The following is a 24292-nucleotide window of genomic DNA, read 5'->3' as shown; positions in this document are numbered from 1 at the left end:
GGGTAACCATGCCAGTGCTGGTTCTTCCTCATATGGGCACTTAGGCAATATAGGCTTACCTGGTCAAGGACAGCCTTATCTCCTTTCGTTTGGGGGGGGTTGTGTAGGAAGGTGGATATCTGACTATGGTTACCCCCAACTTTTTGCCTAGTGTCTAGCTGGTTTTTCGACTTAGTTGGCCTGAGATCCTGCCATTCAGGGTCTCAGGCTGTCTGCTCTCTCTTTAAAATGGACTCCATGTACCCTAGGTACATACCCAATTGGTAAGGGTTACCTTATTGGACCCTGTACAGTGTACCCTAGGTACCCAGGGCATAGGTGTACCCTAGGCCTCCCAGGGGCTGCAGCATGTATTATGCCACCCCTGGTCTGGCCTTCCAATCAGACACAACTGGCTGATCACTCAGCTGGGGCAAGGTTGTGTAATCACCCCTTGCTTAGATATAGTATACCTATATCTACCCTTGATATAGACACGTGTACCTATCAGCCACTCCTATGGCAGGCCTTAACAATCCTGGAGGCAGAGTGCTTGGTAACATGTGAGATGGTGCTCTAGCATGAGCTCAGCCTGTCTGCAGCTTTTGGAACCATGTCCTTTTAGCTGTTCTATGATATACCTACCATATACTCTTAAAGTACCTTATAATCTTAAACGGTTATGGTAACTATGGTTTGGCTTTATCAAAACATGTTGTGTAAGGTGTCTAACACTTTGGAATAATACCCCCATACCATTTCTGGTGATGAGGATATTATTCCTCCCTTCTAGAGGGAGAGACATGCTAAAATCCTACTTTGCTGTTTAACTCTCACCAAAGCCTCAGCATCACAAAATGGATGCTGCTGCCACTGACACAAGTCTGACCTCCTGCTGCTGGGAGCCCTCCCAGCCAGGGAGGCCTGGACAATAGGTTTCCTGCTTGGGGAGGTGCTAGCACCTCCCTAGACAGACTTTAGTGTATTGGGGCAGGGAGGGCTGAAAGGAATGAGACATGCCTGGGGCACACAAGGTGCTCCATGCATAGTCCAGTTCAAACCGGTGCTGGGGCACTCCAGCCCCAGCTCTGGCGCGAAACTGGACAAAGGAAAGGGGGTGTAGCCACTCCCCTTCCTGGTCCCACCCATAGGAGGGACCTTGCAGGTAGCCCAGCCCACTAGCCCAGTATATTAGTAGCTAGCTGAGCCCTTTTAAATTAGATTAACCTGAATCTGCAACTTGAACAGAAACTCTGGACCTTCGACATTCGACCTCAGGAAGAAGACTGAAGAAATCTCCCTTGTGGCCAAGGAGTGACCACCCTGGGCAACCAGGCACCATCAAGCGACCGCTGCTTGCTTTGCGACTGAATCCTACGAGGGACGACTGCAGAGACTGACCAGCGCCGAGACTTCCAGACACCTCTGAACCAGATCCACATCTCCAGCGAAGCTGAGACCCGTGGAGGCGACGAGGGACGTGGGACCGGCGACTTGGAAAAAGTGGCTAGTAACTGACTAGCGCAACGTCTGAGGCTTCCTCGAGACTGTGCTTGGGGAATTGAGAAGCCCCACTCCCGAGCACCATCTGCCAAGAAGACCAGCTCCCCACACTTAACGTGTTCTGCGTGGGGCCCTTCTGCACCTGTGTTGCTCGACGTGTTGTCCGGTTGTTGGCCCGTTGGCTAGTAGCCTCTGCGACGACGAACCTTTACTTTCATCTTGCTGGTCCGGCTCCTCCAGACTGGCACCCACTCCTCTGTGAAAGAGAAGCACCCCAGACCTTCCTGGTCTGCACCAGAAGCAAGTCCTCCATTCTGCGTGGGTTCCGCTTGCCAAGGCTTGTTGGGTCCTGACTCGACTTCGACACCGCCGACAGCAAGAGCCTTCGTGGGACAGCTCACCTCCTGGTCCTGGTCGTCCTCGATGTCTCCTGGTACCCGTGGCTGCTGCGACAAGCTTCACCTCTTCACCTGCATCTTCAGGACATCGCCTGGTTCCTTCCCGGCTCCTGGCTGGTGACCTAGACTCTGTCCCTTCTGCTTGCAGGTTCCTTCCTTCTTGATCCCCACCTTGGGATCCACCGACACTCTTCACTGACTGCCTGTCAGCAACTTTCCTTCAGGCATCCATAGAAGTCCACGATGAAACCCGACGCAAGTTCACACCTATGCACCCGCAGCCCGTGGGCTAGGTAACTTGGGTACTTCGGTGCTCACAAGGGTATTGACTATCCTAGGGTCTAGTTTCCGAGTCTCGACTTTCTAGCTATACCAGAAGTGTCCTAAAACTGCTTATTTCTAACTGCTAGGGATTCTATCGACTTTTACGCATTACGCGTGAGTGTTTCCACTCTGCACCTGAATCCCGTGGGCCTCCCACTGCCTAACTGTTGGTAGTATAGTGTAGCCCCAGCGATTCCCTAGGCCTAGGCCTATCCTGTGTTCGTGACAGTGGTCCTTATACCACTTACTTAGTATATGGTTTGCGTGGCCCCTAGGGCCTAACTGTATTACTTACCTGTGTGACTTAATGTATGCTTAAATAAGACTGTGTTGTACTTACCTCGAATCTCATAAAGAGTGCTGAGGGTTTGCCTAGAATAAATACATTCTATTTTTATATATATCTGTTGTGGTGTCCTTTCATTTGGTATTCAAGGGATTATATATGGTATAACAGCTGGCTTCACATGCCATTCAGAGTTTAGCCTAAGACTGCTCTTGTCCATGCTACCACTAGGATAGCTGGTCTATAAGGTTGACTTTACAACCAATCACCATAAGGGTTGTTTGGACTGATACAAGGTGTACACTAGAATTAATGACATTGTTAGACCTGGCACCTTGGCGTGAGTCTCCCTTCCTCTTTTTGTCGCTGTGCCTCATGTGTTTTTATGGTGTTGGCCGCTCAGCGCGCTGTGCCACTGCCAACCAGTGTCGCGGTGCGAGTGCTCCCTTGTAAATTATATATGTTGGTTGGATTCCATGATTGGATTGTTTGATTTACTGTCAGACCCCAGTAAAGTGCGCCAGGAGCGCCAGGGCATGTAAATGCAAACACCGCTGGTGGGCTTGCAGCACGGGTTGTGCCACCCACAGAAGCGGCCGGTAAAATATGTCTAAGGTCTGCCATCGCAGAACCTGCGTGCAGTCTGGTACTGACATGCTGACTGGCAAGTGCCCACACTTGCCGGTCCCTAAAACCTTCCCTTAGCTGCATGTTAGTCACCCCTCTGGTAGGCCCACGGGCAGGGTGCGTTGTGAGCCTAAGGTAGGACAAGCCTAGATGCGTGGCATGTCCTAGTAGTGAATTACCGCCATCTTGTTGTTCACTACTGCAAGGCTACCCTGTTCTCATAGGCCAGTATGGGCGGCCTGGATTGTTACACCCTATGATCCTAACCGACCCAGGGAACGTGGTAGAAGATCGAGTTTAGTATGCCTGAACTCGGAATAATAAGGTACATCTTTTCGCAAGGTTTATTTTAATATTCTGGGTTTGCAAATGCCGCTTTTAGAAAGCTGGCCTTTGCTTGCCTAAACATTTCAGCCCGCCTCTGCGTGATGTGTATCTGATGTCTGGCCGGTATGAGTGACAGGGCTGGGGGAACCCAGATGGGCAGGGCTAGGTAGCCTGGTGGTGAATAGGACGATCGACAGGTAGATGGGTGGGAGGAGTGCTCCTAGGCTCTGAATAGGACAGTGCTCTGCCACCTCAATGCCGGCTCCGCCCCCTGTGGAGCGTCTGAGGACTCTGCCCTGCACTCTGAAAGAAGAAGCCTGCATCGCGTAAACAAAGTGCTCAGAAACCGGACTGGACTAGGCAAAGGACCCCCTGGCCTGGGAGAACAAAAGATTTGCTGTATAAATGGAGGAGCCCTGCTCCTAAGAAACTAGATCCGCTTTTGACCAAGAAGAATCTCTGCCTGAGGAGGAGGCACCGGGAAAGCTGTAGGAGGAAGACTGTCCCTATCCTGGGGGATTAGCCTGCAGTGGTGACCTTGCTACCAAAGGGGAGAAGAGAAACTGTTGCTGAAGACTTTGCTTTATTTTTGCTTTCCAAAACGATCTCCAAGGGCTTGGAACTGAGCTTGCCCCCTGAACTGAGCCCCAGGACCATTGGGCTCTACCTGATCTTCACTCGCCTGCCGCTGGACTGTGGTGTCCTTTCCCTCGCCGGAGCTGTGACCCTCGTGCCCCAGTCCCTCCCTGAGACGTGGCCAGGACTGCTTAGCCGCCCCCGCCTTGGGAAGAGCCTCGCTCGATCGGAGCCGCTCCCCCTACGCTGTGCTGGGCTGCCCCTGTCACCTCGCTCGCTGGAGGCTCACTGTGCACCTTCACCCTCCCGCCGGAATCGGCGTGTGTGAGCATCTCCAAGCCTCGGACGGCCCGGACGTAATCTGCGTGCCCGGCTGCTCCGCTTTGTTCACCCGCCACCTGCAACACCCGCTCTTGTCGTGAGCCTGAAGATCAGACCCCCATCGTGAAGTGTGGGAGCCCCGGACGCTGCCTCGCCCTTCTGTCGAAGAGCCGCTGAAATCCCGCACCCGCCTTCGCGTCAAGAAACAAGGTACTGTACTTACGAACTCGACCGCGAGCTCGCATCGGATCCAGGGTCCGCAACGTTCTGATTTCCCTGTCATCTGCCGTGTGCTTCCCGGGCGCCGCCTCAGCACGAAGTGCGCTGAGGCCTACAGTTACCTTGTGCCCGCCTAAAGAACTTTCCGTAACAAAGAGACTTTACCGTATTTCCAAGAGTTGTGGCCCCATCAGTTTAACGTTACTGGGCCTTGTATTTGAATCTGCTGAATCTACATAAAAGCTTATTTTTATATACTTCCTGATTAGTGTCCGTTTGTGGTGCATGCAAGGGGTTTACTGTATGTATAATTGCATTTGCTTAACCGTGTACGCCTGAGACTTAGCCTAGACTGCTCGCGCCACGCACCTAGAGGGTGAGCAGGGGTTATTCTGGGGAGTCATCCTTTGCCCTGACAAGAAGTAAAGGGTACCTGCTTGTTGTGGGTACACACCTGCGTCAACCAGAGCCCCCTCATTTCTAACATTGGTGGCAGCGGTGAGGATTTACGGATTTGCATTTGCGGTTTGCGTATAGTGAACCACTGATCACCACGTAGTGAGAGCAGACCAGTAACACAGCCACAAGACTAGCAATTGTTTTTGTTTTGCCAAGAATCTCCGTTGTTAGAGCCATGCCTGGTTCACTTCCCGCCGGAAGGGCAGCTTCTATAATCTCTGGATTTGAGGACATAGATTGGGAAGAAGGCGCACTCCAGAATCATACCAATGAAGAATTGAAAGGTTTTTGCTCCAAGTTCAGAATTGCCCAAACTGGATTGAAAAACAAAGCCCAACTCGTGAAGGCGCTGAAGGCCTGATATGAGTCAAAGGCACCAGAGAATCAGGTGGAAATGGTTCCACCAGAAAGTGTCCATGAGTTTGGCAGAGGCCTGTCGCCAGAAGAGTTGGCAGACAGGGCAGCAACCTGGGCACACAAAGTGGAGATGGCAAGACTTCATGGGCAGATGGATATGGAAAAACAAAGATTAGCCATGGAAGAAAAGAAACTACAATTAGAGCATGACATGAAGCTGAGGGAGCTGGAGCTGAAAGCAAAAAGTTTGGAGCTTAATCCCTCTGGTGGCAGCACACCGCCAGTAACAGCGGAACCAAGAGTTTATATTCCCAAGGATGTAGTGAAGGAGTTCTTCAAGAATGACGACATCGGGCAGTGGTTCAGAGCCTACGAGGTAGCCATGTCTTCCCACCGGGTCCCTGAGAGAGATTGGGGAGCGGGGTTGTGGGGACGGTTCCTGAGTGAAGGGCGGGACACACTGTTAGATTTACCTGCTGATGTTCATAATTCTTACGCCCATATGAAGGAAGCATTGATGACTAGGTATGGGTTGACCCCTGAGTTATATAGACAGAGGTTCAGGGGTTGCACTAAGATTCCCAATAGTACGTATGTGGAGTATGTGACTTTCTTTTGCAGAGCGCTGGATGGTTGGGTAAAGGGTAGTAAGGTAAATGATTATCAAGGGCTTCTTGATTTAATGGCATGGGAGCACTTGTCCAGTAATTGTTTTCCTGAGCTACGCCAGCACCTGATAGATAGTAGGCTGACTAACCCTAGGAAGCTTGCTGAGGAGGCGGACCGCTGGGTCAGTACCAGGGTCCACAAGGGTCCCGTGGGAGATTCCGCCAAAGGTGGGCAGGGTCCCCAGCAGAAGAGTGGGGGGGACAGGGGTAAACAGAAGCAGTTCCAAAAAGGGCCCCAAAGTAGTCCCCAAGGGAACCAAGGGAAGGGTTCTCAGCCTCCCCCACCCCAGAAACCGACCGGGGCCCCGACAGGTCCTCCTGTTCAGAAGGGGCCCGTAAGATGTTACAGGTGTAACAATTTGGGGCATTTTGCCTCTGATGTAAAGTGTCCATTGTTTGGTAAACCAGCACCCACTGGTGCTCCACCCCGGCAGGTGACTAGTGTAGCCTTGGGGAGGAGAGGAATGTCCAAGGTGGGTGGGGTCCCGCAGAGATGTCCCTGGTCTCGCTAGGAGACCGTGAAGTGGTCCCTCCAACCCAGCTGCCTGAGAACACTAAGAAGTACAGGCAGTGGGTGACCATAAATGGCCATAGAGTGGAAGCTCTTAGAGATACAGGAGCCAGTGTGACAGCTGTCAGGTGTCACCTGGTGTCTCAGGAGCAGGTGGTCCCCAATGCATTCTATCCCGTTGTTGCCACTGACAACACAGAGAGGCACTGCAAGGTGGCTCAGGTTCCCTTTGAGTGGGGGGGGGTCTCTGGTACTCTTCAGGTAGCTGTGAGGCCCGCCATGCCTGTAGACTGTTTGTTAGGGAACGATTTGGAGAGCTCACCATGGGCTAAGGTGGAGCGGAGTGCTCACCTGGAGATGTTGGGTATGCCGGTTTGGGCGTGTGTCACCACACGGTCCATGGCAGCCAGTAGAGGGACTCAAGAGGTCCTGGAGCCTGAGAGGGAGGCCCAGGAACCGGCCTCAGAGAGAAGGAGCAAGGGGCGCGGGAAGCCGGCCCCTGAAGTTCCCACGGTCCAGGAGGAAGCAGACCTTGAGGGGGATGCCCTGGGGCCTACAGGGGAGCAGATAGCTGAACTGGGAGACCTGCCGGAGCTGACCCATTGGCAGCAGGAAGGGGGTCCCACCAGGGAGGACTTTTGTAAGGCGCAGAAGGAGTGCCCTTCTCTCGTGGGTATGCGGCAGCAGGCTGCAGACCAGGCCGTAGGTGATCAGTCAGGATCACATTTCGTTTACTGGGAGAACGACCTCCTATACACAGAGCCTAAGGTTGCTGAGCCTGGGTCAGCCCGTGCGCTGGTGGTACCCCAGGACTTCAGAGCCTTCCTACTGGGGCTGGCTCACGATGTGCCATTGGCAGGGCATTTGGGGCAGGACAAGACCTTTGAAAGGCTTGTCACCCACTTTTATTGGCCTCAAATGCGCAGGAGTTCAGATACTCACTGCAGGACATGCCAGACTTGCCAGCAAGTGGAAAGAGTGGAAGGAAGCAGAAGACTCCACTCCAGCCATTCCCTGTGGTCGGTACCCCATTCCAGCGAGTGGGGATTGACATTGTAGGGCCACTGGACCCCAGGACAGCGATGGGCAATAGGTTCATCCTGGTCCTGGTGGACCATGCCACCCGGTACCCGGAAGCCATTCCTCTGAGGACAGTGACGGCCCCCGTGGTGGGACGTGCACTGATGGGAATTTTCTCCCGAGTGGGATTCCCTCTAGAGGTGGTGTCTGGCCGAGGTACCAATTTCATGTCCAAGTACATGAAATCTCTTTGGCAAGAGTGTGGTGTAACCTACAAGTTCACCACCCCTTACCACCCCCAAGGAAACGGGTTGGTTGGGAGATTCAACCGAACCCTCAAAGGCATGATAATGGGCCTAGAAGGACCCATGAGACGTATGTGGGACGTCCTCTTACCATGCCTTCTCTTCGCTTACCGTGAGGTGCCACAGAAGTCTCTGGGGTTCAGTCCCTTTGAGCTTCTGTATGGTCACCCAGTCAGAGGACCTCTAAGTCTGGTCAAGGAAGGCTGGGAGCAATCTCCCAGGAAACCTCCCCAGAATGTATATAGTTACATGCTGGCCTTCAGTAATCAGACTAGGCGATTCAGGCAACTTGCTGAGGCAAATCTGGAAGCCAGCCAGGAGGAGATGAAGCGGTGGTACGACCAGAATGCCACTCTGGTAGAGCTTCAACCTCGACAGAAGGTATGGGTCTTGGCCCCCGTGGAGCCGTGTGCGCTCCAGGATAAGTGGACCGGTCCCTTTGAGGTGGTGGAGCGCAAGAGTCCTGTTACCTACGTGGTGGACCTGAAGTCTCCTAGGAACCCCTTAAGGGTCCTACATGTCAACCGCCTCAAGCCCCACTTGGAGAGGTCCCAAGTGGGCATGCTCTTGGCAACAGATGCTGGGATGGAAGAGGAAACAGAACCGCTTCCTGACCTCCTGTCAGCCAAGGAGCAAGATGGGTCAGTGGATGGTGTCATCCTCTCTTCCACCCTGACCCCTGAGCAACAGAATGATTGTCGCCAGTTGCTGGGACAATTTTCTGATCTGTTTTCCCTGGTCCCTGGTGTCACTGATTGGTGCGTCCATGATGTGGACACTGGGGATAGTACACCTGTGCGGCACAAGGCCTACAGGGTGACTGACAGGGTGAGGACATGCATCAAGGAGGATGTCTCCAAGATGTTTGCACTCGGGGTAATTGAGTCTTCTAGCAGTCCTTGGGCCAGCCCCGTGGTCTTGGTCCCAAAGGCTGTAGCGCCGGGAGCCACACCCGAACTCCGGTTCTGTGTGGACTACAGAGGACTCAATTCAGTCACTAGGACTGACGCCCACCCCATCCCCAGAGCTGATGAGCTCATCGATCGGCTAGGGGCTGCTAACTACCTCAGCACGTTTGATTTAACGTCTGGGTATTGGCAGATCGCCTTGACCGAGGGGGCCAAAGAGAGGTCAGCATTTTCCACCCCAGATGGGCACTACCAGTTCCGGGTTATGCCCTTTGGGATGAAGAATGCCCCTGCCACCTTCCAGAGATTGGTCAACAAGGTGTTGGCTGGGCTGGATTCGTTCAGTGCAGCCTACCTGGATGACATCGCGGTGTTCAGCTCCACTTGGGAAGAACACCTGCGACACCTCTGGGAAGTGTTGATGGCGCTGCGCAAGGCAGGCCTCACGATCAAGGCGAGTAAGTGCCAGATCGGGCAGGGTTCCGTGGTGTACTTGGGACACCAAGTTGGGAGTGGCCAGGTGGCACCCCTTCAGCCCAAGATAGAAACCATCCTGAATTGGGAGGCGCCCAAAACCCAGACAGAGGTGAGAGCCTTCCTCGGTATCACCGGGTACTACAGGAGGTTTGTCAAGGGGTATGGCAACATGGTTGCCCCCTTGACAGCGCTGACTTCGAAGAAGCAGCCCAGGAAAGTGATTTGGACTGACACCTGTCAGAATGCTTTTGAGGCCTTGAAAACTGCTATGTGCACGGCGCCCGTGCTCTTGGCTCCCAACTTCTCCAAAGAGTTTATCGTTCAGACAGACGCTTCAGAGCATGGTGTGGGGGCTGTTCTCTCACAGATTAATGAGGAGGGCCTAGATCAACCCGTAGCCTTTCTTAGTAGGAGGTTACTTCCACGGGAACAGAGGTGGAGTGCTATTGAGCGTGAGGCATTTGCTGTGGTCTGGGCGCTGAAGAAGCTAAGACCCTACCTGTTTGGGTCTCACTTCCGGGTTCAGACGGACCACAGGCCCCTCAGATGGTTGATGCATATGAGGGGTGAGAATCCGAAGCTGTTGAGGTGGTCCATTTCCCTACAGGGTATGGATTTCACGGTGGAACATCGCCCGGGTACAGATCACGCCCATGCTGACGGTCTGTCCAGATTTTTCCGCCTTAGTGATGAGGAACTCCCTGGGGTAGGGTAGTTCTCCCCACTTTTCAGCTGGAGGGGACACGTGTTAGACCTGGCACCTTGGCGTGAGTCTCCCTTCCTCTTTTTGTCGCTGTGCCTCATGTGTTTTTATGGTGTTGGCCGCTCAGCGTGCTGTGCCACTGCCAACCAGTGTCGCGGTGCGAGTGCTCCCTTGTAAATTATATATGTTGGTTGGATTCCATGATTGGATTGTTTGATTTAATGTCAGACCCCAGTAAAGTGCGCCAGGAGCGCCAGGGCATGTAAATGCATCACCGCTGGTGGGCTTGCAGCACGGGTTGTGCCACCCACAGAAGCGGCCGGTAAAATATGTCTAAGGTCTGCCATCGCAGAACCTGTGTGCAGTCTGGTACTGACATGCTGACTGGCAAGTGCCCACACTTGCCGGTCCCTAAAACCTTCCCTTAGCTGCATGTTAGTCACCCCTCTGGTAGGCCCACGGGCAGGGTGCGTTGTGAGCCTAAGGTAGGACAAGCCTAGATGCGTGGCATGTCCTAGTAGTGAATTACCGCCATCTTGTTGTTCACTACTGCAAGGCTACCCTGTTCTCATAGGCCAGTATGGGCGGCCTGGATTGTTACACCCTATGATCCTAACCGACCCAGGGAACGTGGTAGAAGATCGAGTTTAGTATGCCTGAACTCGGAATAATAAGGTACATCTTTTCGCAAGGTTTTTTTTAATATTCCGGGTTTGCAAATGCCGCTTTTAGAAAGCTGGCCTTTGCTTGCCTACACATTTCAGCCCGCCTCTGCGTGATGTGTATCTGATGTCTGGCCGGTATGAGTGACAGGGCTGGGGGAACCCAGATGGGCAGGGCTAGGTAGCCTGGTGGTGAATAGGACGATCGACAGGTAGATGGGTGGGAGGAGTGCTCCTAGGCTCTGAATAGGACAGTGCTCTGCCACCTCAATGCCGGCTCCGCCCCCTGTGGAGCGTCTGAGGACTCTGCCCTGCACTCTGAAAGAAGAAGCCTGCATCGCGTAAACAAAGTGCTCAGAAACCGGACTGGACTAGGCAAAGGACCCCCTGGCCTGGGAGAACAAAAGATTTGCTGTATAAATGGAGGAGCCCTGCTCCTAAGAAACTAGATCCGCTTTTGACCAAGAAGAATCTCTGCCTGAGGAGGAGGCACCCGGAAAGCTGTAGGAGGAAGACTGTCCCTATCCTGGCGGATTGGCCTGCAGTGGTGACCTTGCTACCAAAGGGGAGAAGAGAAACTGTTGCTGAAGACTTTGCTTTATTTTTACTTTCAAGACTTGTGCTTTCCAAAACGATCTCCAAGGGCTTGGAACTGAGCTTGCCCCCTGAACTGAGCCCCAGGACCATTGGGCTCTACCTGATCTTCACTCGCCTGCCGCTGGACTGTGGTGTCCTTTCCCTCGCCGGAGCTGTGACCCTCGTGCCCCAGTCCCTCCCTGAGCCGTGGCCAGGACTGCTTAGCCGCCCCCGCCTTGGGAAGAGCCTCGCTCGATCGGAGCCGCTCCCCCTACGCTGTGCTGGGCTGCCCTTGTCACCTCGCTCGCTGGAGGCTCGCTGTGCACCTTCACCCTCCAGCCGGAATCGGCCCGTGTGAGCATCTCCAAGCCTCGGACGGCCCGGACGTAATCTGCGTGCCCGGCTGCCCCGCTTTGTTCACCCGCCACCTGCAACACCCCGCTCTTGTCGTGAGCCTGAAGATCAGACCCCCATCGTGAAGTGTGGGAGCCCCGGACGCCGCCTCGCCCTTCTCTCGAAGAGCTGCTGAAATCCCGCACCCGCCTTCGCGTCAAGAAACAAGGTACTGTACTTATGAACTCGACCGCGAGCTCGCATCGGATCCAGGGTCCGCAACGTTCTGATTTCCCTGTCATCTGCCGTGTGCTTCCCGGGCGCCGCCTCAGCACGAAGTGCGCTGAGGCCTACAGTTACCTTGTGCCCGCCTAAAGAACTTTCCGTAACAAAGAGACTTTACCGTATTTCCAAGAGTTGTGGCCCCATCAGTTCAACGTTACTGGGCCTTGTATTTGAATCTGCTGAATCTACATAAAAACTTATTTTTATATAGTTCCTGATTGGTGTCCGTTTGTGGTGCATGCAAGGGGTTTACTGTATGTATAATTGCATTTGCTTAACCGTGTACGCCTGAGACTTAGCCTAGACTGCTCGCGCCACGCACCTAGAGGGTGAGCAGGGGTTATTCTGGGGAGTCATCCTTCGGCCTGACAAGAAGTAAAGGGTCCCTGCTTGTTGTGGGTACACACCTGCGTCAACCAGAGCCCCCTCATTTCTAACAGACATCATATATCAGGCCAACTTCTCACAGACCCCAAGAGGGCCCCTGTCCACAGGAAACCCCCCATCAAAAGAATGAGGATTGCCTGGCTAGTATCCCTAGCCAGGTGATGGTTAAAAACATTCCTGAGGGATCTCCTTTACAGGTAGTTAGGGACCTCCCCCAGAGGGATTCTGTTGGGCACAGGCAAACATGGGACCTTAGGGCCCCAAACCTGACCTGTCCCTCCAGTAAGCCCACAAAAGGGACCCAGCCTCCAGCTTTAGGTAGCCAGAGGCTGACCCTGAGAGCACAGTGCAACTCAGTTAAAGAAAGAAAGGCATCCATGGTGGAGGATGATTGGAGGAAGCTGAGGCCTCACTTTGAGGACACTCACTTCAGTACTCCATCTCAACACCAGCCTTTTACTTTGCAAAGACACACCAATGGTAGAGATTCCCTATGGTGGAGACCCTATGATACCTTTAGGGTGAGGGATTGCTTAGTGGACCATGAGACAGGGGGTAACCATGCCAGTGCTGGTTCTTCCTTATATGGCCACTTAGGCAATATAGGCTCACCTTGTCAAGGACAACTGTATCTCCTTTCGTTTGGGGGGGGGGGGGGTTGTGTAGGAAGGTGAATATCTGACTATGGTTACCCCCAACTTTTTGCCTAGTGTTTAGCTGGTTTTTCGACTTAGTTGGCCTCAGATCCTGCCATTCAGGGTCTCAGGCTGTCTGCTCTCTCTTTAAAATGGACTCCATGTACCCTAGGTACATACCCAATTGGTAAGGATCACCTTATTGGCCCCTGTACAGTGTACCTTAGGTACCCAGGGCATAGGTGTACCCTAGGCCTACCAGGGGCTGCAGCGTGTATTATGCCACCCCTGGCCTGGCCTTCCATTATGACACAACTGGCTGATCACTCAGCTGGGGCAAGGTTGTGTAATCACCCTGTAGTAAGCTGATAAAGATGACAGAGTCCAAAGTAGTTCCCAAGAAGGTTTATTCCAAGTTGATGTAACATATGTAGATAAAGTACGAACCCCACCAGGAGCAGCTTCCCTGCTGCTCAGCCCATACACCAACTGCCTCAGGCACTCCAACATTCCACATTACATCACACGTCTCAACATTCTCACAGCTACCACTCTGGCTGAGCAGCAGGATACTACATATCTCCTTTCTTTACAAAGAAAAAGAAAGAAGAACCAACGCACATAATAAATTAACCATGAAAAGATATAGAAGAAAATACACCAGAAAGCATGAATTGAAAAGAGGAAAAACATGCATTAGAAAAGTGGGAAAAATAGGAAACGCAACCAAGAAACACCAAAAAGAAACAAAGACTAAAACACTAACACCCTTTCACACAGAAAGACAAAACCCACATCCTCCCTCACATAAATAACAAAAAGAAAAACCCCTGTACAAAGATATGAAAGCTGGCCAGGCAAACATAAAAATATACAAGGGTAAGAGCAACAAAGTGGAAAAAACAGAAGCAAATAGGTTGAAAGAGTGAAAATCAACTTTAGAAAACAAACAAAAAGGATAGCTGACTTAGACTCAAACAAGAGAATGAAGGAAATTCCCCGAAAGACAGCAAATCCTGTACTGCAGAATACCTTGCAGAAAACCCTGCAGTACATAGAAATAAACCGTTGCCGTTGACATCCTAGTTGCACAGAAGGTTAAAAATAATGTAAAACACTATCATGCAATAACCCTGCACAATGACAAACACCACAAAATTTTGGGAGGAAGATGTACGGCAAGGCACACAGCACAAAATGCTACATGCGAATGAATTGAATGTGGAGAAAGACCACATAAACCATTAAAGTGTATGACAAAACATACTCGGCACAAAGTGCTACTTGCAAATGAATTGGATGTGGAGAAAGACCACATAAAACATTAAAGTGTACGGTAACCATACACAGCACAAAGTGCTACTTGCAAATGAAATGGATGTGGAGAAAGACCACATGAAAATAAATAGATGTGGAGAAAGACCACATAAACATTAAAATTCCAACTAAACGCATAATAACACTCAAAACGAGGTTGAGCAATGAACATTTGCAAAACATTTTTAAAATAAATGATAACTCACTCCGGTGAGCGACTTCTCACCCGAAGACCAGGACAGTAGCAGGAAATGCTGTGAACCGGTACAAGCAAGTTCCAATGAAAAACTTGTGTGAAACGCCAAACAAAGTCTCAAGCAGAACGAACATTTGTAAAATCCCAAAACACATTGCTGCCTTTGAAAAACTCCTCGATAAACAAAAAGTTAGATTAGCTTTAAAACAAATAAATGAAAAACACAGTACCGCCTTATGAATTGGATATCCGACCAAAGGCACTGTTCCAAATGACAACAGGAACCGTCAGCATGTTCCACGAAGTTGTGAGAGCTTGATAAATGACGATGTCTAGGTGAACAAAACGTTGGAACCAAAACTTGACAGGTGGAGGCTTCTACAGCCTCACAATGCGACAGCTTTACCAAACGGAAAACGTGGTTGGCCAAAAGCGAACTGGTTGGCAAAGGCAGACAGTATCACAGATGGATGTTTTTGTAGATTTAAGATGGCGGCACGCACAGTGACGCTTCGCCGGATGGCTCCAGGCATAACCACGCAGCAAATATGCTTGGTGACACTTGACTCTGAAGACGTCACAGTTGAAAGGAGCGTGAAGTCACGAAGCAGCAGAAGAACAGCAAGGTAGGCCTGCGTGCCATATGTGTGCTCGTGGCAGATATTTTTTTAAATGTTTTCAAAACGAATGAGCGTTTAAACTGCCAATAGCAAAACGAAGCAAAATGGCAAGATAGCCCAAAGCACCAAATCAGCCCGAAAATTACAATGTGGCCTTGACTAAAAAGAAACTAGGCAGTCACACACAAGCACACCAATACAGTACCTGCGCCGTGTTCAATTATCGCATGACACCAATTACCGAAGTGAAAGAGAACGGAACATTTCCTTTCAACAACGAAATTGCAGGCAAATAAAGTTACCGGTAACCTCCAGTAGATGGCAGCAGATATCCACTAAATTCTTCTTTCACCGGTTTTGTGTCTCTTACTTCGGTATATTTCTGCCTCGCTGGTACTGAACTCTCGGACACAGTTCAAAAGTCACAGTCCAGAATCTAGTCCTCTTCACTCGCTCTGGCCTCTGTGTCGCAGGGAATGGCAGGCACCAAATCAAATAGAAAGCAGGAAAATAAAATAAAAATAAGATCGTTTCAAAACTGCCACAGAAAATGGTAGGTAGTAAGTCAATAAGAGGTAGCAGAAAACGATAAAATAAAATTGCTTCAACCCTTGTTTCACGTAATGGCAGCAAGGACTGGCACTTTAAAATTGAGTTGCGGGCGACCGATGGCAAGGTCACTGGTGGGGCTCGTTGGTGCCAGTAAATTAAAATCCTCCTCTTCTGTTTTAAATAATGTCTTCTTGATCTTGATTGTGGGACCTTGTTCTTGAGCCTCTTCTTTTCAAACTCAGGAACCCCACTCCTGGTACCAAATGTAGTAAGCTGATAAAGATGACAGAGTCCAAAGTAGTTCCCAAGAAGGTTTATTCCAAGTTGATGTAACATATGTAGATAAAGTACGAACCCCACCAGGAGCAGCTTCCCTGCTGCTCAGCCCATACACCAACTGCCTCAGGCACTCCAACATTCCACATTACATCACACGTCTCAACATTCTCACAGCTACCACTCTGGCTGAGCAGCAGGATACTACACACCCCTTGCTTAGGTGTAGTATTCCTATACCTACCTTATATATAGACACATGTTTACCTATCAGCCACTCCTATGGCAGGCCTTAACAATCCTGGAGGCAGAGTGCTTGGTAACATGTGAGATGGTGCTCTAGCATGAGCTGAGCCTGTCTGCAGCTTTCGGAACCATGTCCTTATAGCTGTTCTATGATATAGCCTACCATATACTCTTAAAGTACCTTATAATCTTAAACGGTTATGGTAACTATGGTTTGGCTTTATCAAAACATGTTGTGTAAGGTGTCTAACACTTTGGAATAATACCCCCATACCATTTCTGGTGATGAGGATATTATTCCTCCCTTCTAGAGGGAGAGACATGTTAAAATCCTACTTAGCTTTTTAACTCTCACCAAAGCCTCAGCATCACAAAATGGATGCTGCTGCCACAGACACGAGTCTGACCTCCTGCAGCTGGGAGCCCTCCCAGCCAGGGAGGCCTGGACAATAGGTTTTCTGCTTGGGGAGGTGCTAGCACCTCCCCAGACAGACTTTAGTGTATTGGGGCAGGGAGGGCTGAAAGGAATGAGACATGCCTGGGGCACACAAGGTGTCCCATGCATAGATCAGTTCAAACCGGCGCTGGGGCACTCCAGCCCCAGCTCTGGCGTTAAACTGGACAAAGGAAAGGGGGTGTAGCCACTCCCCTTCCTGGTCCCACCCATAGGAGGGACCTTGCAGGTAGCCCAGCCCACGAGCCCAGTATATTAGTAGGTAGCTGAGCCCTGCAGAAATTAGATTAACCTGAATCTGCAACTTGAACAGAAACTCTGGACCTTCGACATTCGACCTCAGGAAGAAGACTGAAGAAATCTCCTTTGTGGCCAAGGAGTGAACACCCTGGGCAACCAGGCACCATCCAGCGACCGCTGCTTGCTTTGCGACTGAATCCTACGAGGGACGACTGCAGAGACTGACCAGCGCCGAGACTTCCAGACACCTCTGAACCAGATCCACATCTCCAGTGAAGCTGAGACCCGTGGAGGCGACGAGGGACGTGGGACCGGCGACTTGGAACAAGTGGCTAGTAACTGACTAGCGCGACTTCTGAGGTTTCCTCGAGGCTGTGCTTGGGGAATTGAGAAGCCCCACTCCCGAGCACCATCTGCAAAGAAGACCAGCTCCCCACACTTCACGTGTTCTGCCTGGGGCCCTTCTGCACCTGTGTTGCTCGACGTGTTGTCCCGTGGCTGGCCCGTTGGCTAGTAGCCTCTGCGACAACGAACCTTTACTTTCATCTTGCTGGTCCGGCTCCTCCAGACTGGCACCTGCTCCTCTGTGGAAGAGAAGCACCCCAGACCTTCCTGGTCTGCACCAGAAGCAAGTCCTCCATCCTGCGTGGGTTCCGCTTGCCAAGGCTTGTTGGGTCCTGACTCGACTTCGACGCCGCCGACAGCAAGAGCCTTTGTGGGACAGCTCACCTCCTGGTCCTGGTCGTCCTCGACGTCTCCTGGTACCCGTGGCTGCTGCGACAAGCTTCACCTCTTCACCTGCATCTTCACAACATCGCCTGGTTCCTTCCTAGTTCCTTCCCGGCTCCTGGCTGGTGACCTAGACCCTGTCCCTTCCTTCTTGATCCCCACCTTGGGATCCACCGGACACTCTTCACTGACTGCCTGTCAGTAACTTTCCTTCAGGCATCCATAGAAGTCCACGACGAAACCCGACGCAAGTTCACACCTATGCACCCGCAGCCCATGGGCTAGGTAACTTGGGTACTTCGGTGCTCACAAGGGTATTGACTATCCTAGGGTCTAGTTTCCGAGTCTCGACTTTCTAGCTATACCAGAAGTGTCCTAAAACTGCTTATTTCTAACTGCTAGTGATTCTATCGACTTTTACGCATTACGCGTGAGTGTTTCCACTCTGCACCTGAATCCCGTGAGCCTCCCACTTCCTAAATGTTGGTAGTATAGTGTAGCCCCAGCGATTCCCTAGGCCTAGGCCTATCCTGTGTTCGTGACAGTGGTCCTTATACCACTTACTTAGTATATGGTTTGCGTGGCCCCTAGGGCCTAACTGTATTACTTACCTGTGTGACTTAATGTATGCTCGAAATAAGACTGTGTTGTACTTACCTCGAATCTCATAAAGAGTGCTGAGGGTTTGCCTAGAATAAATACATTCTATTTTTATATATATCTGTTGTGGTGTCCTTTCATTTGGTATTCAAGGAATTACATATGGTATAACAGCTGGCTTCACATGCCATTCAGAGTTTAGCCTAAGACTGCTCTTGTCCATGCTACCACTAGGATAGCTGGTCTATAAGGTTGACTTTACAACCAATCACCATAAGGGTTGTTTGGACTGATACAAGGTGTACACTAGAATTAGTGACATCATATATCAGGCCAACTTCTCACAGTGTGTTCAAAACAATTGTAACCCAACCAAAGGACAGGAAGAGGTCATCCTTCCATACCTGCTTTATCTGGCGAAAGCAGGCTTGAAGTTTCCTTCCATTAAGGTGCACTTAGCAACTATCACTGCATATAGGTGTTCACCTTCTCAACCTTCTTTCTTTCAGTTACAGGTTGTTAAAGATCACGTCAGCTCGAAGAGTGAGCGAAATACAGGCCCTCTGCTCTAAGGAACCTTATACCGTCTTCCTTTTTAATAGGTTCGTATTGAGGACTCATCCCTCTTTCCTCCCCAAAGTGGTGTCAGATTTTCATGTAAATTAGATAATCTCTCTGCCCACTTCTTTCCCTAATCCCTTCACTCCAGCTGAGAGGGCTTTGCACTCTCTGACCTGAAAAGAGTTTTAAAATTCTACCTGGCTAGGTCCAAGTCCACGAGAAAATCTGATCAACTATTTGTTAACTATGGGTCGATCAGAACGGCTTTTCCAGCTTCAAAGCGGTCCATCTCCAGATGGATAGTTTCATGTATAAAGCTAGCTTATCAATTAGCACAGAGGCCTCTTGGATCTACTCCCAAGGCGCATTCTACTAGAGGAAAAGCTGCTACGACTGCTTTTCTGCATAACGTGCCTATATCTGAAATCTGTAAGGCGGCGACTTGGGAGTTCCGTCCATACATTTACAAGGCACCGTTGTCTAAATACAGACACCAGAGCAGACACCCAAGCAGGCCAGGCCTCCTTGAGGAATGTGTTCAACAGCTGATTGCGGCTGTTGTTGTATGTTGGGTCTCTCTTTCTCTCATTTACCTGCAGGGTGAGGATTGGGCTTGCTATTCTATTTAGTGCTTATGACTATTGATGAGGATCCCCTGGATGTGAAGGATACGTTACTTACCTGTAATCCTAGTTCCCTTCCAGGGGTATCCTCATCAAAGTCATAAGCAACCCACCCTCTGCCCCAGTTAAATAAGATTGTATTCATTGTTAAAGAATATCTTTGGGCTCTGTTCTTCAGGGCTACGCAAAGAACAACAGATCTAACTGTCACCCCTGAGGCATGATGGGAAGCTAGGGGTCATGGCTGCCTTAAAGGCACAGTGCCAGTTTTTGTAGGAAAACGCTTTCATTTTCTAAGCTATTGGTTTACAATGCAGCCTGTAGGCTAACAATGTCTGCTTTATTTGCAGTGTTTTTTCTCCATGAGTTTTAACTCATTAAAAACAGAGTTCAAGTGCTACTTGCCCTCTTGTGTTTTTATATATATTTGCAAATGCAGCTTTATGTGTGTTATTACATTGTTTAGCCTCCTAGATGGGAGCTGCATTGGTATGAGGAAAAATGATATATGTATATATATATAGAGCTGTATATATATGTTTTCCATATATAATTTTTATTATTTCCGGGGTCCCCGCACATGGGCGGGAATATTCAGTGCTTATGACTTTGATGAGGATACCCCTGGAAGAGAACTAGGATTACAGGTAAGTAACTTATCCTTTCATAGGTTTGGCAACAGGGGAGCAACGTGACCTGAATTTCGGGGTGTGGGCTAACAGGTCAACAAAAGGAGGCAGGGCTAACACTTCAGAAAATGGGACCGAGCTATCCTTGGAACCAATACAAGATGGAATGATAAATTGTACATTTTAAATATATTGGTTAAACCGGATACAATTACAACAAACATATATTAGTGGATTCAACAATGTTTATAGTGTTAATATGGAAAAAGTTGATGGTTATATGAAAAATTATACATTCATTTATGTGAACAAAATTGTGGGCCCGATTCACAGAACTAACTTAGGAGTTTAGGAGTAGTAAAGTTAGGACTGCTAACTTTAAGACTGCTAAATGCCTTCTGTGAATACCGAAAGTCTTAAAGTTAGGATTTTTCTCAGTTTTGGAGTAGTAAAGTTAGAACTCCTAACTTTAGGACTCCTAACTTTCGGACTCCTAAATGCCTTCTGTGAATACCGAAAGTTTTAAAGTTAGGATTTTTCTCAGTTTAGGAGTAGTAAAGTTAGGAGTCTTTTATATCCTGCTAATGTTGATGCAATGCCAGTCTACCACCAGTGGAATGTTCATGTGATGATGCAGTCAGAATGTTGGGAATCTCCAGTGAGTAATGTCAGTTGACTGGGGCTGAGCTGCCTGCTGGCTGCTCCTGGTGGGGTCTTAATCTGATCTAGACTTGGTCTTTATACTATCTTAATCTAATCTACATGTGATCTTGTACCATCTTCAATAAACCTACTAAAATCATCACTACTGAATGGACCTGATTACTACAGAATTTTGGCGACGATTTTACTTCAAGGACCTACTCCTGTCACCTCTACAAGATCTTCATGCAACTTCAAAATATCAACTCAACTCAAGTCATCTCAACTGGCATCCTGACCCCACCAGTGACCTCCCATCGGTCGCCCACTACCAGTCTGCCAGTTGTTACTTTGTGTCTGTGCAAGTGCTGTGCCCTCAGTGAGAGTAAGCCTGCCAACACTTTCAACGTCTTCTATCGATGCTGCGCCTTCATGTGAGGGTAAGCCTTACGTCTGAGAAATGTTATCTGCCAGTTGTTCCTGTGAGGAAAACCGTCTGTGAAGTCTACATTCAGTCTTGGGCATCTACTTTCCAGCTTTTGCTACGTGTCTATTGCTGTACTTTCAATTCAAAACTCCAGTTCCTGTCACCACAGTACGTGTGTTTTCAAATCAAGTGCCAGTTCACAGCGCAGAGCGTCTTCAATTCAAAGTGCCAGTTACAGTCTCAATCTACACACAGTGCAGTGTCTTCGACTCGAAGTGCCAGTTCAAATCTACACACCGCTGAGTGTCCTCAACGCTAACTACCAATTCAACTCTCTTAGCAGCTCCTGCCTCTCTCTGTTGTTCACACTACAACAAGAAAACTCTGTTTCTTCCATGGCTACGGCGTTTGTTCAACTCAAGGCTTTTCAACTCTATTTGTACTTCAAAGGCAACGATGTCACATGCAATCAAAAGTACTGCACCTGCGAGGAAAGTCTATTGTTAGGAAATTACTTTCTACAATCTTCTGTGGGACTGTTTCAACGTTTGTACTATTTGTGGCATGTGTGGACTCTCAAAGGTAAGCTTATTTTTGACTTTATTGGGGTCCTTCGTTATCCCTGGACATTTGCCTCTTCAACCGTCATGGCCCTTTTCAAACCTCTTTCAAATCATAACGTGGCGCAAGCTTTAGTCAGCGCGCGGATTCTCACCTGTACTTCGAGGTCGTGCTTATTCCTCCTAGGCTCCTCTATGACGAAGCAGTGTCGATCCGATGCCTGTTGCTGTTTGCTGCTGGACGTTCTCCTGCGCAGGCGTGCAGGAAGCCACCCGGGACTACGTGATTTGCGTGTGGACATACTATTATTTGCGTTTTACACCGCTCTATTGGTTCTCACATGCCATTTTTGGATTGGCAAATCTGTTCTACTTGACTTCCTGTCGTTTTTCATGTATTTTCCTCCTCGTTGCCAATCAAGTTGCTCCCACTCAATAAAGTTTTTTTTTTCTTAACACCGGCAGCCTCGCTGTGTCAAGATCGGTGAGATCAGTTCCACTGTGTGTCTCTTCAGCACAGCACAATTCAGTTTTTCCACTCGTTTGAAGTCCGAATCTGCGTCCCAGTCAGAGGAGTGTTTTGCCACATGGATTTCTGCCGCACTTTATTAATCGCTTCGTTTATCGGAACCAAGTCTCATTCGATTATCAACAGTGACTTGTTTTTTTTGGTGGTGGCATTTCTGTACTCGAGTGCAGCATGTAATGTTAAACATTGTGAAATCTTCCTTTTAAGCTTTTCTATATACTCTGCCATGTGTTGTGCTGCCATCTGCTGTCAAAATGTAATATGACGCTTATGTATTTATATTGAATGTATTTTAATCCACGTTCTCTTTCTTACATCAAGCACAGTCAAAGACAGCCATCCTTTTGTCACAAAGGTATGCAGGTTTTGCATTGTCACTAGTTTTTTTAGAGGTTGCACACACCTTGACAGACTGTCATATGGAACGTGAACAAATGTACTACTAGTTTTTATTGTCATACATGTTGTAAAGGGGTTTTGTTCCATTTTCGATTAGTCCATGACACGGGCAATTATGCGTAGGTTACAGAGTTTCCGCATAAATCAATTTACGGGTTTTACCAGTACGCTTTCGAATCTACCTGTCTACAAGGTGTATCTATGCAAAGGTTACAGTCCTTTTGCATGAATCAATTTATGGGTTCCGACTCAAAACATTGTCAATTTTATGCAAGGGTTTCAGTCCGGTTGCATAAGTGTGGGTTCCGACCCAAACACTGTCAATTTTATGCAATGATTTCAGTCCGGTTGCATAAGTGTGGGTTCCGACCCAAACACTGTCAATTCTATTGTAAGGGTTTCAGTCCGGTTGTATATGTGGGGGTTCCGACTCACACACTGTCAATTTTATGTAAGGGTTTCAGTCCTGTTGCATAAGTGTGGGTTTCGACCTGAACACAGTTACGTCTTCGGTGCACGGTGGGGTTTCCCACACAATGTTTGCTTTTACATTTATTTTAGTGTAGGTAGTGTTTCCAGTTTTGTGCACAACACATCGCTATTTTGAAGAGTTTTGTCAAGGGTTCTTACCCATCCAGTTTAGTTCACATACTTAGTTTAGGTCTATACTTTATTTGAATGCATTTCATATTTTCAATGCTAAGTATGTTTTGTTGATATTATATCTTATTTGCTATTTTGCACTGTTATCTTTGCATTACAATTTTTGTCATTGCTTTAAGATGGTGGTGTTTAGAAGGGGAATTACTCTTGTATTTTTCTCTTTCTTGTTTCTATGTTCTTTTCTGTTTCCTTCTGAGTTCTTGTGTTTTTTGTGGATTCTGCATTTTTTAGGTTTTTACCGTGTTTTCTTTCTTTGTGTTTTCCACATCCTGTAGCTCTAAGTTTTGTTGGTTCATTCCTCTTCTGCCTTCTTACATTCCTGTTCTGGCCAGTGGGTATGTATTGGGGCAGTCTTTTGGAGTTTCTATATTTGTTTCTTTTCTCGTTGCAAGATGGGATGATGTTTCTATCGTTGTTTTCTATGTTGGTTTCTATGTTGGAGTTTTCTCTGTTTCTTATTTTCTTTCAGGTTATTTTCTCCATGGTTGTTCTCACACTGTTTTCTATGATCGTTCTCCTTGTTTTCTATAATCACTATGCTGTCACATTCTATGATCGTTGTTCTCCTTGTTTTCTATAATCACTTTGCTGTCACATTCTCAGGTTTTCTCTTATGTTTCTAGTCTTCTGTTTTTCGGTAAAGAAAGGGAGATATGTTATATCCTGCTAATGTTGATGCAATGCCAGTCTACCACCAGTGGAATGTTCATGTGATGATGCAGTCAGAATGTTGGGAATCTCCAGTGAGTAATGTCAGTTGACTGGGGCTGAGCTGCCTGCTGGCTGCTCCTGGTGGGGTCTTAATCTGATCTAGACTTGGTCTTTATACTATCTTAATCTAATCTACATGTGATCTTGTACCATCTTCAATAAACCTACTAAAATCATCACTACTGAATGGACCTGATTACTACAGAGTCCTAACTTTAGGACTCCTAAATGCCTTCTGTGAATACTAAAAGTTTTAAAGTTAGGATTTTTCTCAGTTTAGGAGTAGCAAAGTTAGGACTCCTAACTTTACTACTCCTAAACTGAGAAAAATCCTAACTTTAAGAGTTTCGGTATTCACAGAAGACATTTAGGAGTCCTAAAGTTAGGACTCCTAACTTCTGTTAATACCAAAATGAGTAAGTGCCTTCTGTGAATACCAAAATGGTAGTAAGTTTAGGATTTTGTCTTAAGT

At 48.7% G+C, this 24292-nt stretch overlaps 1 protein-coding gene and 1 long non-coding RNA gene across 3 annotated transcripts in view; one reads left to right on the top strand and one right to left on the bottom strand.

Moving 5' to 3' along the window:
• The window catches only part of LOC146809494 (uncharacterized), a 481565-nt gene extending 459794 nt beyond the window's left edge, over positions 1–21771 (bottom strand). For both annotated transcript variants that reach the window (XR_014966441.1, XR_014966440.1), the window contains exon 1: positions 21674–21771. This is a non-coding gene — a long non-coding RNA (uncharacterized LOC146809494). The remainder of the gene's footprint in view (positions 1–21673) is intronic.
• Positions 1–24292, top strand: part of LOC146809490 (dickkopf-related protein 3-like) — a 1194695-nt gene that overhangs the window by 339233 nt on the left and 831170 nt on the right. The gene's annotated exons all lie outside the window — the stretch shown is intronic.

Source organism: Triturus cristatus, chromosome 7 (genome assembly GCF_964204655.1).
Source record: "Triturus cristatus chromosome 7, aTriCri1.1, whole genome shotgun sequence".
In the NCBI taxonomy this organism is placed as follows: Eukaryota; Metazoa; Chordata; class Amphibia; order Caudata; family Salamandridae; genus Triturus; species Triturus cristatus.
Note: the sequence above shows the minus strand (reverse complement) of the source record. Positions and strands in the feature narration are given on the sequence as shown.